This window comes from Malaya genurostris, chromosome 3 (genome assembly GCF_030247185.1).
Source record: "Malaya genurostris strain Urasoe2022 chromosome 3, Malgen_1.1, whole genome shotgun sequence".
Taxonomy (NCBI): domain Eukaryota; kingdom Metazoa; phylum Arthropoda; class Insecta; order Diptera; family Culicidae; genus Malaya; species Malaya genurostris.
The window spans coordinates 74,071,814-74,087,418 of record NC_080572.1 but is presented as its reverse complement, the minus strand read 5'-3'; the positions used below and the strand labels follow the sequence as shown (position 1 = coordinate 74,087,418).

Below are 15,605 nucleotides of genomic sequence, written 5' to 3'. Positions count from 1 at the left end.
TTGTTTACTTTTTGACAATTAACAATATTATAAAAAATCTAAGTGGAGCTCGATGCAATTTTTTAGGGCTTTTCAAAGTGAGTTTTAAGTATTGAAAATCCGAAAAATTATCAAAAGTTCAACACATATTAAAAAATGGAAAAATGTTTTCCAAACAAAATATGAAAAAGTATTGCAAATGTACAAACTTTTACGAAGAGATTTTATTCTTAAACGTGTAAATAAATTGAGTTATCGCGAAGCAACACGTTTTTTAAGATGATATATTGATCGTGCGATGCTCACTTAGAGATGTGCGAAGCAGCTCATACCGGTGAGCAGCTCCGAACCGATCAGCTCACTAAAGGGAATCGATTCAATGTATCAGTTCATCAGCTCATTTTAATTGAACTGAAGGTTTGTTTTGAGCGCCGTTTTTTTTTCGGCCGTTTTTCCTTCATATGCATGATCAAAATCATTGATGCACAAAGAACAATGCTATGCGAACTAACTTGTTTGCGAATTATTATTATGTTACGTCATATTTGAAAATATATGCAAAAGTTGCATCCCTGAATGTACCTTAGCCTACTGAGTGAGAGGTAAGATTTCCAATTGACAATGGCTCATTCAATCTGTTAAAAAAGGATAAATACACATTTGGAGGAACGAACAAAAGCTCACGCACACATTTGTTCTCATTTATAACTCGCTCTTCAAGAGCCGAAAATCCGTTCAGCTCGTAGCTTGTTTCCACCTTACCAGCAAAGATGCCAGGTCATTTTTTAAAAAATCTGTGATCAAGCCAAAAACCTGTCTGTGCAAAATCTGTGCACTTTTCCCCTGTAATTTTTGGTGCTAAACTGTGATCAATTTCAAAAATCTGTGATCGATTTCAGAATCTTTGTAAATCTGTGACCATTTTCAGGAATCTGTGAAAATCTGTAAAACATAGATTAATCTGTGAACCTGACATCCCTGCTTACCATTGCGGTGAACTGGTGAGCTGCGGTTCATTGAAAAGAGCTGTGAGCTATCAGCTCACTTTAAAGATTCGATTCACTGGAATAGCTCAGGAACGAATTGCCCATCTCTACGCTCACTGCAAAAGTGAGTTACAGAAATAGCAGACGCGTGACGCCCTCCGTTTCTTAATCATTCATGGTTTCAGCATGGCCATAGTGAAAATGAGTCACACGAATAGTAGTCATGATTGTATTGGAAAATAAATTGGATTAGGAATACAATTTCCTATAAGTATTGTAAAAGTTTGCTGCATTAAGTTGCATATTTCGCTTCGGTACAAGATTTCCTTGGTAAAAATAGGTAAAATGATGATAACTTTTTCAAAAAAGAATAAACCTGTGCATTACCTTCTTGAAAATTATGGGATTTTATGTTTTGTACAATAATTCCAAACAATATATGTAAAAAAATGACTTGAAACAAGTTATGATTAGAAAACTAGTTTTAAGGGGGTTGTTATAATTCAATAACTAAAACTAACTTTGGAATGGCCTAAAAAAAAATTCCATCGAGTTCCACTTAGATTTTTTTCATAGCATTGGGCATATCTTTTCCTATGAATTTTTTAAAAATCAGCTGCATAAAGTTGCATAATTTCTATCTCTTCAGAAAAAAAAGTGATGGTTATATTTTTTGTCAAAGTAGGCCATGAACAATTAGGGATAGAATCAAATTACGCGGTATATACTTGTAAATAATTTCTTAAAAGCAACTATATGCATTAAAAAAACGGTTTGGCAGCTACTGATTTATGTCCTTGTTTTTATTGATTCGAACCACTGTGCGTCAGTTCACTTTCACATCTCATCCAAGTGAGTCGATCAAACAAAACCGCTTACGTTGGGGACGGAAGAAACCTAGTACAGTATTGTGTAGTGAACAATAGAACGATCTGAGAAAAATGAGTGAACCAAACGAACAGAAGCTACCGACGCTACGGGAGAATACAATTATTGTTGACTTCAGGCAGTGCAAAATTGACGTCGTTTCCCTTTTGGGGCGATAAATTCGCACCTTTCGTCGCTTGAACATTTTTTAGTTTCGCGAATCAGCACCGGATCGTATTCCCACACTTAAAAAACCCTGTGATTTTACATCTTGTTAGATGCACATAAATAGAGTGTCGCAGTTCACGCAAATTTACGTTAAAGAACATTTAATATTGTGTCTAAAACTACATGACATGAAATTCATTGAAATAAAAAAAATAATACTGACAGCTAGCGACCGCCACGACTTGAACTGAGAATCATTGGACGTCTGTTAATCGACTGAGCCACAGAAGCATGCATCTGCTTGGTGCATTTAGATTCATACAGTCGCACCACCAAAATCAGTAAAATTCAAGCTCATCTAACATTAAGTCATTACAAATAAATTTTCCGTCACTTGACAAACTAGGTCTTTATAAATTACATCGTATGAGGGATTAAGTAACCTGTGAAATTCAAATTTTTTTGAAGTGTATATATACACATCTCGAATGCAGTCCTACGGCAATCTCGCATTTATGTCTCTGGCATTACCTACTCCAAGTTTATTGGATGTGAAACACATCTTTATTTTCTACATAGGGGTGCAAATCAGAAACTTAAAGAAAAATACACGTATAAATATGGTCAGGTTCTAAACACTTACAGCTCAGTATATTTTGTATCAATTATTAATATTATTTCATTATTTGATTTGTATTTCTAAGACTCGATTTGAATGTATCAAGCCACGTATTTTCAATGGTAAATGATTGAAATTTCGATTACTAGCTAGCAGTGTCGTATTTGTCTGCTAAAAATCTCTGGCATATCGGATTTCCCTGCCATAGACGACGGTTTTGAAGCAGTAAGCGATATATCAAAGTGAAAGCACCGCTCTGATTGGTCAATCGATGCAAAAGCGAAACTGTTGGAAGCACGCGAATTTATAAATACACTGATGTCTTTATTATGCGAGTTTACGTACCGCATAAAAAACCGCATAACTCTGATAATTCGCATAAAAAAGTCACATAAAAAACCGCATAAAAACCTTAGTGTAAAGGCAAAATTAGAGTTAACGTTTCTGTCCTACGCGTAGCATGCTAGAGGTAGGTTGTTGCTAGACAGCAAGACAAAAAGTGCCATAAAACGATTTGAAGTTTTAATTTGTATGCTCTGATCCTGTGTCATGCAAGCTCGTATGAAATTCCATGTTATGTCGTTTCACCTGAGAAATTGACAACTACCCCACGGTAGATTTTGAGTGCTTATGATTAATTTCTAATTTATATAAGGTAAACTCGATTGATAATGAGAAAAAGTTCATCGCTTCAACCAAAATCGCAGCATGGTAGAAAAACTTAACGCTATAAAAATAACTGCTTGCATACAAAACTTGAGCACAAGCTTGGCGAAAAGAAGCTTAAATATCAAAATCGTATCGCAAGTATGGTCAAAGATATAATTGCATACTTTTTTGATATGGGTGTAATTTCGTCGGCTATAAAACAAACAATGTTCGGTGTTGGTTCCTACTCAAGATCAATCTAAGCAGACTCTCGTGCAATTGCGGGTTCAAAAGTGTGACGATTGATTGAACTGTTTGATTGAAGATCATTAGAAATTTTGGTTGCCTTGTTCCACATCAATGGCTCGAAAAACCCCACGGGGCTGATCCTTGTAGTTTTTAATAGGGCTCGGTCCCCTTAAGCTTTCTGCATCATTCACAATATTTCCGCAAAGATTATTTCATGTAAAAACCAAACTTGTTCGCACTTCTCGTTGAACAATTTCCGAGATCGTAGAATCCAAAACTTCAATTTTAACGGTTTACAAAAACATGCGTATCTCAAGCAGTTTTGACTTTTCTGATTTGAAATTTGACACAAATGCCAGAAAACAGTACTGCCGTATATTGTATATGTTCGGACAAGTAATCAATTATTACGAAAGTCTTGGTATTTGACAGTGACCTTTCTAAAGGTGATTCGTTCATCCGCCCAATCAGATGAATTTATGATTGTGCATAGTTGAAGGGCATCCCTTCAACTATGCACAATCCCTTCTACTCAGGAAAAAGCGCAAAATTTCACCGGTGTCGAGCTTCTCCAACAATCTAGAAGCAAGAATATAAATCACTTCACGAGAAGCAAAGTAAGATGCCTACCATAAAACTTGGAATAACATGTCTCGATAAAAATTTATTGCAAATTTACAACTCTTCGATAGAATTTTCACACAAACCGTCGCTCGTGTGCTGAATTGATTCCTATAACGAGGATTTCCATGGTTTCCTACATGGAGCCGGTTTGAGTGAACACAGAACCGACGAAGCATACATATATCGTTTGCTATCGTGCACTTACCGGTCCTAGTCCCAGGAACTGGAGACCCTTGGGGCGAATTGGTAGACATGTAATCGAAATCTAAATATTCCTTCGACAGTGTATCTCTCTGTATTCCAGGTAGCCACCGGTGAGAATGGTTTGGAGGAAGCAGCGTCTTTCCCGTCCCGAGCCCAAAATTTACAATAGCTCTTATGTATGGGGGTTCAAATTGGAAGAAAATTTCGCAAAGTTCTGTTCTTTGTTCGACTCCTTTTCCGGTTGGCACTCCAACGTAAGACAGGGAAACCCTATCTCTCCTGTTGAGTGCCACCGAGCATCGGTGCATGTTCCCTACAAGCGAGAACCGTCACGTATGCAAATCAGTGCTCATTTATTTCCCCATTGCCCGGAGATAAACACTTGGAAAAGAGTTTTCTGCTAACGACGGAAGAAACACATGCCAGGGCACACCGAATCAGATACGGCGGGGCGGAAGTTATTGTAATGCTTGGAATTGTTGCCGAAAAGAAGTGAAAAGTTGTTACCTTGCTGCACTCGTGTGCGATAAGATCTCTGCACATGTTTGATAACCGTTTCATTGTTGGCTGGAAACGCTTTTTTGTTCCTAATTTATAGCGATCAACAAAGGATTAAATACGTTAGTTGGAACACACTCAAATTATTTGCCACCGAGAGGAAATATTCCTACACCGATGGAAAGTAAACTGTTATGTTGGCTCTCAGACAAACTTTATCGATGATACTAACGACTAGCGTCAACTAGTTGGCTCAAGGTATGTGACCCTTCCGGAGCGACAAAGACTTATGGTTGAAATTACTGTTGCAATTACTTACTTTCATCCAAAACTCGGCAGCTTATCGCTTAGGTAAGCACGAACCGAACATTTCTCAAGCAAAATGTAAGCGTTTTCATGCTTTGAAGTTTTGCATGCAGCGAATGACACGGGTACGGAAAACTTTTCGTGCAAGCAAAAACACGTCGGGGAAAACTTAACCATTATAATCCCTGCTTAACTATGTTTTATAAGTACGAATGTATTTTGAACTTTTAGGTGGTACGTGATAATGAGTTTTGACTACGACGGCTGTGTAAACTTTTGTAACAAATTGAAGCTCGCGAAGATGTGACAACATGTTACAGAAACTGTTCACTAATTGCAGCAAGCAAGTGCGTGTCCACTAGAAATGCGTCAATCAATTTTGACATTGCATTACCTTAATATTTTCTTTATAGGGGTGCACACTAGTTTGCACTCGGTGCGGCTTGTTCACGCTGTGGTGAAAGCTGCCGTGCACATCGGGAAGTGAGTTTTCTGCTGGATTATTTTATGCGCCGTTCGCCTTGTCTTGCGTTCGATCTTGCAAATGAACCGTTTGAATACATTGAAATAACAGTTTCACCGATTTCCAACAAATTTCTTTTCGAATGTAGAAGTGATGTACAATCAAATGATAAATTTGTTTTTTGAATGAAACATTTAGAAAGCATGGCGAGGCATTGAATATTTGCGCGATTCCAAGTACAGGGTCCATCATCTAACTTTTTGTCGTGAATACGACTTACTTTACTATGGGGCGCCTTTTTAAAATTAGCCATATGGAAGAATGGGCAGAACTTAATCGTGAATATCTCGACTTGTATTAATGTATTTCATTAGTACACTATTTAAAAACCTGTCTCGTTTTGTCAACACCAGGAACAACGCGTTCTGAGGAAGAGAACAAAATATCTGCTGCTGTACAAAAATGTTCCGAACAGTGCTTAATATCGTAGTGAGTTCCACAATTTGGTCCTTCTGAAAGGCAGGAATGAATCCCGTACAGCATCCTGATAGTTTCTTTCGATGGAATGCAAATCCGAAATAAAATAATCGACAATAAAATTTTATATGCTGCTATTTTTATAGCCGTTAGGACCGCCCATCAGTGAAAAACCTACAAACGAAATCACGTAAAAAGAAACCTTTAGAAAACTTTTAGAGCCATTAGAACGTTTGATTTTGTGTGATGCTCTCCACCGTTGTCCTCTTTTCGTTGTTTTTTCACCAATGCAAATGACTGGCAGCTGTGACATAATCGCTCTTGTCGGAAGCGAAGCTAACTTTGCAAACGACACACAATACATCTGCTCGCAGTGGCGATGAAATCCAAACTGACCCAATTTTTGTTAAGAGGCTTCTTTTTACGTGATTTCGTTTGTAGCTTTTTCACTAATGGGCGGTCCTAGCGGATATAAAAATAGCCGCATACAGAATTTTAATGTCGATTATTTCATTTCGGATTTGCATAATTTATTGAAAGAAACTATCAGGATGCTGTACGGGAATCATTCCTGCCTTTCAGAAGGGCCAAATTGAGGAGCTCACTACAATATTAAGCCCTGTTCGGAACATTTTTCTCTAACGATTTGTTGTACAGCAGCAGATATTTTGTTCTCTTCCTCAGAACGCGTTCTGATTGGCTGGTGTTAACATGGGACAAATGAGACAGGTTTTTCAATAGTGTACTATTGAAATACTTCAATGCTGTTGCTATACACGTTTAAGTTGAAAATTTTTTATTCTATTGGTAGTTAGATTATATAAATCCTTTCACAGATCACTGAGCTATGAGCTTTCAAAATACGAGAAAGGCAAACGCGCCTTATGAATTATCCTCTTTGATACTCGTTTATACCAAACATTTCAGAAAAATTTAATTTTGAATTATTTGAGATTATGTCACAAAATTGAAAATTTTATCATAAAATTGTGATCATATTTCCGATGGCATGTAGCAAAAATTATGTTGATTCGTTAGGTACAACAATAGATATTCACGTTCAAAAACTTATCACTCTCTCAGAGGCTAAATTTTGAAATGGCCCCCCATAGTAAAGTAAGTCGTATTCACGACAAAACTACAAGGCCATGGGGTTGTTCGAGCCCTTGATGTGGAACAAGGCAACCAAAATTTCTAATGATCGACATTTTCAATTAATCGTCACACTTTTGAATCCGCAAATGCACGAGAGTCTGCTTAGATTGATATTTATAAGGAACCAACACCGAACACGCGAACCCAGAATATAGACTCTATTTGTTGTGATTTGTATTTGTTTTGTAGCCGACGAAATTACATCAATAGCCCTAATGTATGCAATTATATGTTTGTACATGCTTGCGATTCGGATATCGATATTTAATCTTCTCTTCCCCAAACTTGTGCTCAAGTTTCGTGTGCAAGCAGTTATTTTTATAGCGTTTCTCTACCATTACTACCATTCTGCGATTTCGGTTGAAGCGATAAACTTTTTCTCATTATCAATCGAGTTCATCTTATATAAATTATAAATTAATCTTATGCACTCAAAATATACCGGGGTCAATTTGTCAATTTCTCAGGCGAAACAACATAACATGGAATTTCATCCGATCTTGTATGACTCAAGATCAGAGCATACCAATCAAAGCTTCAAATCGTTTCATGGCCCTTTTTGTCTTGCTGTCTAGCAACAACCTACCTCTAGCATGCTACGCGTAGAACTGAAACGTTAGCTATAATTTCGCTTCTATTTATAGCTTCGTGTACTTCCAACAGCTTCGCTTTTGCATCGATTGACTCTTTGATATATCGCTTACTCCTTCAAAACCGTCGACTATGGCAGGGAAATCCGGTATACCGGAGGTTTTTTGCAGACAAAATAGGACACTGCTAGCTATTAATCAACATTTCAATGATATACAATTAAAAATACATGGCTACGAACATTCAAATCAATATGTAGAAATATTTCCACTCAAATAATAATTGATACAAAATTGACTGAGCTGTAATTGTTCAAAACCTGACCACATTTCTAAGTGTAGTTTTTTTGAGTTTCTAATTCGCACCCCTATATAGAAAACAAAAATGTGTTCCACACTAAAACTGGACCGACCGTATGGCGTACTGCAAGGCCAGTTGAGGTAGCCATTTGAATGAAATTATATTCCACAATTAACCGGAAGGATTGTACTTAAATTTGAAAAAAAAAATTTTGAAATCGGATGAACCGTTTGAAAAAAGTTACATGGCGAACCCTGTACTTTATGGAAAATACGCCATGGGTAAATATGTTTTATTTTATATTAAATGTATGATTTTAACAATGTAATAAATATGTAGACTATCGAAAACATGACAAAATTACTGGAAAAATTCAACAAATTTTTCGCAGATACCACTGATCGGACTGTTATTTTCAATACTTTTTTTTATACTTTACACGAAGTTTTATTTCAAAATTTTATTTACCGACTTTGATCATATTGATCTAGAGTAGGATATTTATTTGTCATGTAGCATTCATCACTTCTTTGATGCTTGGAATCTTTCTGAAAACAACCTGCAATGCCGATTCCTCTTTTGCACAGGAATCGCATTCGTACACATTCGAGTTAAAACAAGAATGGCTTGTTCACATTCATTCGAAAGTACGTGTTCGTTGGATAGTCGATACAGACGTAAACAAGCATTATGATACAAAATCAGCGAAAAATCAAGTTAAATAACAAATGATGTCAAACATTTTTCATTATAACTTAAGTCTGAACCAGAACTGATGATTCACAGCTGGATTGGCGTTGTTCTTATGCATGTACGATGTTTGAAAGTGCGATTGATTCGAACGTAAACAGTAATACGAATTTCACATACTTTCGAACGTATCGCGTACAGCCGTAAACAAGAATGGGGGTGATAATCTTTTGCTCTCGTAAGGTTTCCACTGAAACATACAAAATCTAATAAACGGTTCAGTGCATTCGGCAGAACAATCATACTCTGAACGGTTTTTTTAAATGAACTGTTTTGTCCATCTCTAGTTCAAATGTACTATAGATGAGACTTTCGGTTCCAGCAATGTTACCCAATAAATGACGTAAGCGATCTGGATCTGGGTAAATTTGTTTCAAATTATCTCATGGAATAAACAACATAATAGAACTATTTTAATGACAAATGAAAGACGATAACACAGGCTGTCCAGAGAAAATGAACAAATAATTGATTTTTTTACTCATAAATGTCCAGAATGTTATATGTTATAGAAATAAACTCAGTAATTCGCTAAAATCAATTCACACCGAACAGCAGTCCGCTTACAATCCCGAGTTCCGACATCGCCTACCAACAAGCTGACGTTTTCCGCTACACATGCGCATCACCAACTCCGACACCGAGTCCACCTGTCAACGATTCGGTTCAAAACAACCCGAACAACATTGTACTGATTTAGCTGTTGCATATATCGCGGAGCATTCAGTTATCCTTGGACACGGTATCGCTTCGGTTCGGTTGATTTTTTTTCACTCTGCGAGAACGTCGCTCGGTCTGTCGAGTGCGTGGAAAGCTTCCTGTTGACAGAGAGTGGGTGCGGGTGGTGTTTCCTGATAGCGGCATCGATGGGATGAATAGTTCCGAGCGCGTGCGAAGCACATGTTGTGTAAAGGGGTGGTTGCTAGTAGTAGTAGTAGCAGAAGCAGTAGCAGTTGATGATGATGACAGTTGTAGCGTGCTGATGATGATTACTGGTTCTTTGTAGTGGTGTCACTTGGAAGCTAGTGTTGGTACCGCAAAAGTGTGTAACTATTTAACTAGCAATTATAGCTTGTTGTTCGGACTGCGATTGAAGACTTCTTTCGTGCGAAGGATAAAAAGGGGACGTTTTTCGGCAAAGGAACGGTGAATGGTAAGGAGGAATGATTTTTTGCCGATGTCGATGATGGTGGGGGTGGTAACTTCTGTTCGGTAGCAGTGAAACGATGGGTTCGCTCGCAGATGCCGTCATTGTCGCAACAAAAACAGACGTGCCACGATGGCATTCGACTAGTTTCGTGTCTGCATTCGGGCGATACACTGCTGGAAATTCGTTCTGCTAAGCCGACTTTTGATTAAACACTCGAATACAGAAATATTCACGCGGTGGCGCAAACCTGGAAATAGTTCCAGATGAAAAATGAAATGATCTTGTAATCAGTGGAAATTATTGCCGTAAGTTAATTTCATTTAAAGTTGATGAATAATATTCCCCGTTAAAGTAAAATATTAGATATTCCAACTCGAACCATTCTGTGAAGCTATCCAGTGCCCCGTCTCGGACCATTGTTTGTTTGTTTATTTGGTAGGCTGTCTTTGCCCTGGGGAAGCACAAAAAACTGCTTTTGTATGTTCCACCGTTCCTGGAAGTATACCATAAATCATAACGTAATAAATTTGTAACAAATTTCTTCGTTTGTTTCGTGTGCTATCCTTCGTTCGTTCTATCCTTGTTTGAGGCCGGCAGGCAGAAAAAGTACCCACCCAACCGTGAATGGATGATAGCTGGAATACAAAGTGTTTTCCTCCCTGCCAATAAAGCCTCCGGTTGGAACAGAAGAATTTTTTTTTGTCGTGCGAAAAGAGCGAACAGCACAGCCCATCAAATGGTAATTCAGGCACAGGAAAGCTGAAACAAAGCGCCTAAATGTATGCCACTGCAGAGGTTCCCGTGTGAATCGTGCACCAAGAAACACACAAACACTTTTGTGAAAACCAAAATAACATCATGTAGTGCGAGAGCGAGTGTACCGTGAAAGCGATTGCGAATTTATGTGAATAATGATGTGCGAAAGTGATTAGTGAAATTAGGCAATCCGGGAACAGGCTTAAGAAGGCTGCCAGAAGTTGCTTCGACGTAAGTCAGTCGTAAATATTCCGCCTGCTACGCTCCTTGAGCTTTGCTTTGGTGATAACGGAAATGTGCGTCAGACGAAAAAATGGGAAGTGAGGGCAAATGATGATAGCGGAAAAATGTGCTGAGTGATACCAAATGGGATCTTTTTATTGGCTTGCCTAAGGGATGCAAGGTTAGAGGTTGAACTTCGTAAAGCGAATCATCGTGAGGCGCAGATTGTTTTGCTTCTGTCAGTTCGGTGCGTTGTGCTGTCGGCTGTTGTAAAACTCAAAGGGAAAGCTGCTGACATCACAGTCTGACTGGCACCGGCGAACATTTGGTGGTAAGTTGTGGTATTTTAATCGTTTTATCTTTTCTGGTTCTGGCCGAATTTGATACAACAAAATATTGTGTTTTACTTTCACCGGATGTGAATTTCGAATCGAAACTATTTTTACAGTCATTAAGGGGTCAGCCTAAAGTTTTACTTCTGCATGACCTCTTAGATGAAACGCAAAGAAAATTAATTTTAGAGATAAATGTAATGCTCTGTGTTGCGCGAGATGTGATCATCGGATGGAACCGTATTGGAAATCATTATCACAAACAATATCATTGTTCAAATTATCAGTGATCAGTCTGTGTTAGACAGTCGTTCGCACCGCACAGGAATAGCTCTTGGCTCCTGACAAAAAATTGTTTGGCTACCTAGAGCTGCGTCGATTCAAGGCTTCAGTCTTTTCCAAGGCTACCTGAATCACTACCAGTCTTTTTCAAGACGAATAATTTAATCAGCCTTTTTAAGGCTAGCCACCCAAAGAATTTTTCTTCGAGCTGATCAGTCTTTCTTAAGACACTAAACAAGTCTTTATCAAGATTTATCTAAACTAGGAGTCTATCCCAAGACTAATTTAACCTAGTTAATTTATATTATTCAAAAGTGCCTGTGCCCAGCCGGAAAGGCAACAAAGAAAACAATACGGATGGACTCACCTTCCGTTAATCCTATGCCGTCTAACAATCTGAATCTGATTCTGAAAATTCTTTAAAAATCTCCAACATGGACACTTGTCGTTCCTGGAAGAAACAACAATCTATGCCTCCAGTAACGGTGATGATCTCCGACTGTAAAGTATTCCATACTGAGCTTTCAACTTTCCTTCCGGAAGTGAAAGTCTCATTTCAAATCAGGCAGAGGGGAGATTGTCAAGTCTTTTGCCTTTCGCACACAGAAAGGCCATGCAATCGCTGTGAAAATCGACTTTACAATCGAGGCCCGAAGGGCCAATTGCCATATACCATTCGATTCAGTTCGTCGAGGTCAAAAAATGTCTGCGTGTGTATGTATGTATGTGTATATGCGACAAATAATTTCACTCAATTTTCTCAGAGATTACAGAACCGATTTTCACAAACTCAGATTCAAATGAAAGGTCTTATTGTCCCATAGACTTTTGTTAAATTTTATCCCGATCCGACTTCCGATTCCGGAATTACAGGGCGATATGCACCGAAAAAAGGAAAAAAATGGTCACTCACGTTTCTAAGAGATGGCTCAAACGATTTCCACAAACTTAAATTCAATTAGGAGGTCTTATGGCATTATACAATTTTCCTGAATTTCATTTGGATCCGACTTCCGGTATCGGCATTAAAAAGTAATATGTGCAAATTAATTAAGAGAATGGGCACATTTTTCGGAAATTTCTTAACCGATTTTCAAAAACTAAGATGCAGATAAAAGGTCTTGAAATTTCTTAAAAAGTCTCCGAAAAGCTGATCCAGATCCGACTTCTGTTCCGGTATTACAGTGCGGTTAGTGAAAATTTTCAATTTCATGAGTATTTTTTCACAAGCGATGGCGAAAGAAGTGTGCACATTTTTATAAAACTTACTGCTAAATTCATCTATTTGGCAGATCTTGTTATTCACTACACTAAGGTCTCTTTTTACACGGGGGTTACGTACCGTGTTAAAATAATCCGTGTAAAATAAAACCGCGTTAAATGAGGAAACCGTGCAAAAAAAAACCGCGTGGAAAATTTGACGTAATATTTCCAAAAACCGTAGATTTGATTATTTATTTGTTTTGAAAATGTATCTATTTTTGCCTTTCTAGTATAGAAAGGTTATGCAATCACTGTGAAAACCGACTTTTGAACCGAGGCACGGAGGGCCGAGTGGCATATACCATTCGACTCAGTTAATCGAGTACGCAAAATGTCTGTGTGTGTATATGCGTATGTGTGTATGTAACGTTTTTTTTGCACTAACTTTTCTCGGAGATGGCTGAACCGATTTTCACAAACTTAGATTCAAATGAAAGTCAATATCATGTCACCATTTGATTGGAAATATTTCTACGTATTGATTTGAATGTTCATAGCCATGTATTTTTAATTGTATATCATTGAAATGTTGATTAATAGCTAACAGTGTCCTATTTTGTCTGCAAAAAATCTCCGCATACCAGATTTCCCTGCCATAGTCGACGGTTTTGAAGGAGTAAGCGACATATCAAAGGGAAAGCAGCGCTCTGATTGGTCAATCGATGCAAAAGCGAAGCTGTTGGAAGCACGCGAAGCTATAAATATAAGCAAAATTATAGCTAACGTTTCAGTTCTACGTAAAGCATGCTAGACAGTAAGACAGAAAGTGTCATAAAACGATTTGAAGCTGTAATTGGTATCTTGTGTCATGCAATATGGGATGAAATCCCATGTTTTGTCGTTTCGTCTGAGAAATTGACATCTACCCCAGGGTAAATTTTGAGTGCATACGATTTATTTCTACAAGATGAACTCGATTGATAATGAGAAAAAGTTTATCGCTTCAACCGAAATCGCAGAATGGTAGTAATAGTAGAGAAACGCTATAAAAATAACTACTTGCATACAAAACTTGAACACAAGCTTGGTGGAAAGAAGCTTAAATGTCGATATCTGTATCGCAAGCATGTACAAACATATAATTGCATACATTTGGGCTATTGATGTAATTTCGTCGGCTAAAAACAAATACAAATGATGACAAATATAGTCTATATACTAGGTTCGCGTGTTCAGTGTTGGTTCATAATAAAGACTAAGCAAACTTTCATGCATTAGCGGATTCAAAACTGTGACGAATAATTGAAAATGTCGATCATTAGAAATTTTGGTTGCCTTGTTCCACATCAAGGGCTCGAACAACCCCATGGGGCTGATCCTTATAGTTTTATGATAAAATTTTCAATTTTGTGACATAATCTCAAATAATTCAAAATTAAACTTTTCTGAAATGTTTGGTATAAACGAGTATCAAAGAGGATTATTTATAGGGCGCGTTTGCCTTTCTCGTATTTTGAAAGCTTATTTAGGATTTATATAATCTAACTACCAATAGAATCGCAATTTTTCAACCTAAACCTGTATAGCAACAGCATTGAAGTATTTCAATAGTACACTATTGATAAACCTGTATCATTTGACCCATGTCAACACCAGCCAATCAGAACGCGTTCTGAGGAAGAGAACAAAATATCTGCTGCTGTACAACAAATCGTTAGAGAAAAATGTTCCGCACAGGGCTTAATATTGTAGTGAGTTCCTCAATTTGGCCCTTCTGAAAGGCAGGAATGAATCCCGTACAGCATCCTGATAGTTTCTTTCAATAAATTATGCAATTCCGAAATGAAATAATCGACATTAAAATTCTGTATGCAGCTATTTTTATATCCGCTAGGACCGCCCATTAGTGAAAAAGCTACAAACGAAATCACGTAAAAAGAAACCTTCTTAACAAAAATTGGATCAGTTTGGATTCTATCGCCACTGCAAGCAGATGTATTGTGTGTCGTTTGCAAAGCTAGTTTCGCTTCCGACAAGAGCGATTATGTCACAGCTGCCAGTCATTTGCATTGGTGAAAAAGCAACGAAAAGAGGACAATGGTGGAGAGCATCACACAAAATTAGCCGTTCTAAGTTTTCTAAAGAACTATTGGAATTTGTTGTTCGCAAATCGAAGGGAAATATCCTCAGTTTAGTGGAAATCTAGTACAGTTTGGTTATATTTGTGCACTTTTCGCTGTGTGAAATTCACAGTAATCGAGATCAAGTGAAGCCTTCTTTGTTTTTGCGAAAAATGTGAAAAAGGGGAATGCTTGCATAATTCATACAATTGATCAACTTATTGATATTCGGAAGTGTTGAGGAACATGTCAGTTGTTTTCGTATTCACGACATCCAGTTATGTATCTGATATTACCCACCACCGATATTTTTTTAGTACATTTTCGATTGTATGCAGCTTTATTTCAGCTATGGCTGCACGAATGTAGTCTTTCAAGGCTTGAATTGTCTCTGGCTTGTCAACATAACACTTATCTTTGACAACCCCCCAAAGATAATAGTCTAACGGCGTCAAATCACAGCTCCGAGGTGGCCAAACGACATTTCGACTGATAATTCGATATTAGAAGACTGTGCGCAGAAGATCGATCGTAGCGTTGGCTGTGTGGCATGGAGCGCCGTATTGTTGGAACCAAATGATGTCCAAGTTTTCCTCTTCAAGTAACGGGAAGAACCCATCGCTAATCATGGCGCGGTAGCGCTCGCCATTGACCGT

General features: G+C 37.8%; 1 protein-coding gene across 1 annotated transcript in view; it reads left to right on the top strand.

Moving 5' to 3' along the window:
- The first annotated feature begins 9,627 nt into the window (after window positions 1-9,627).
- LOC131438910 (uncharacterized) overlaps window positions 9,628-15,605 on the top strand; it is a 205,073-nt gene continuing 199,095 nt past the window's right edge. Inside the window, exon 1 of the mRNA XM_058609304.1 lies at window positions 9,628-11,343. The gene's annotated coding sequence lies outside the window, so the exon portion shown is untranslated. The remainder of the gene's footprint in view (window positions 11,344-15,605) is intronic.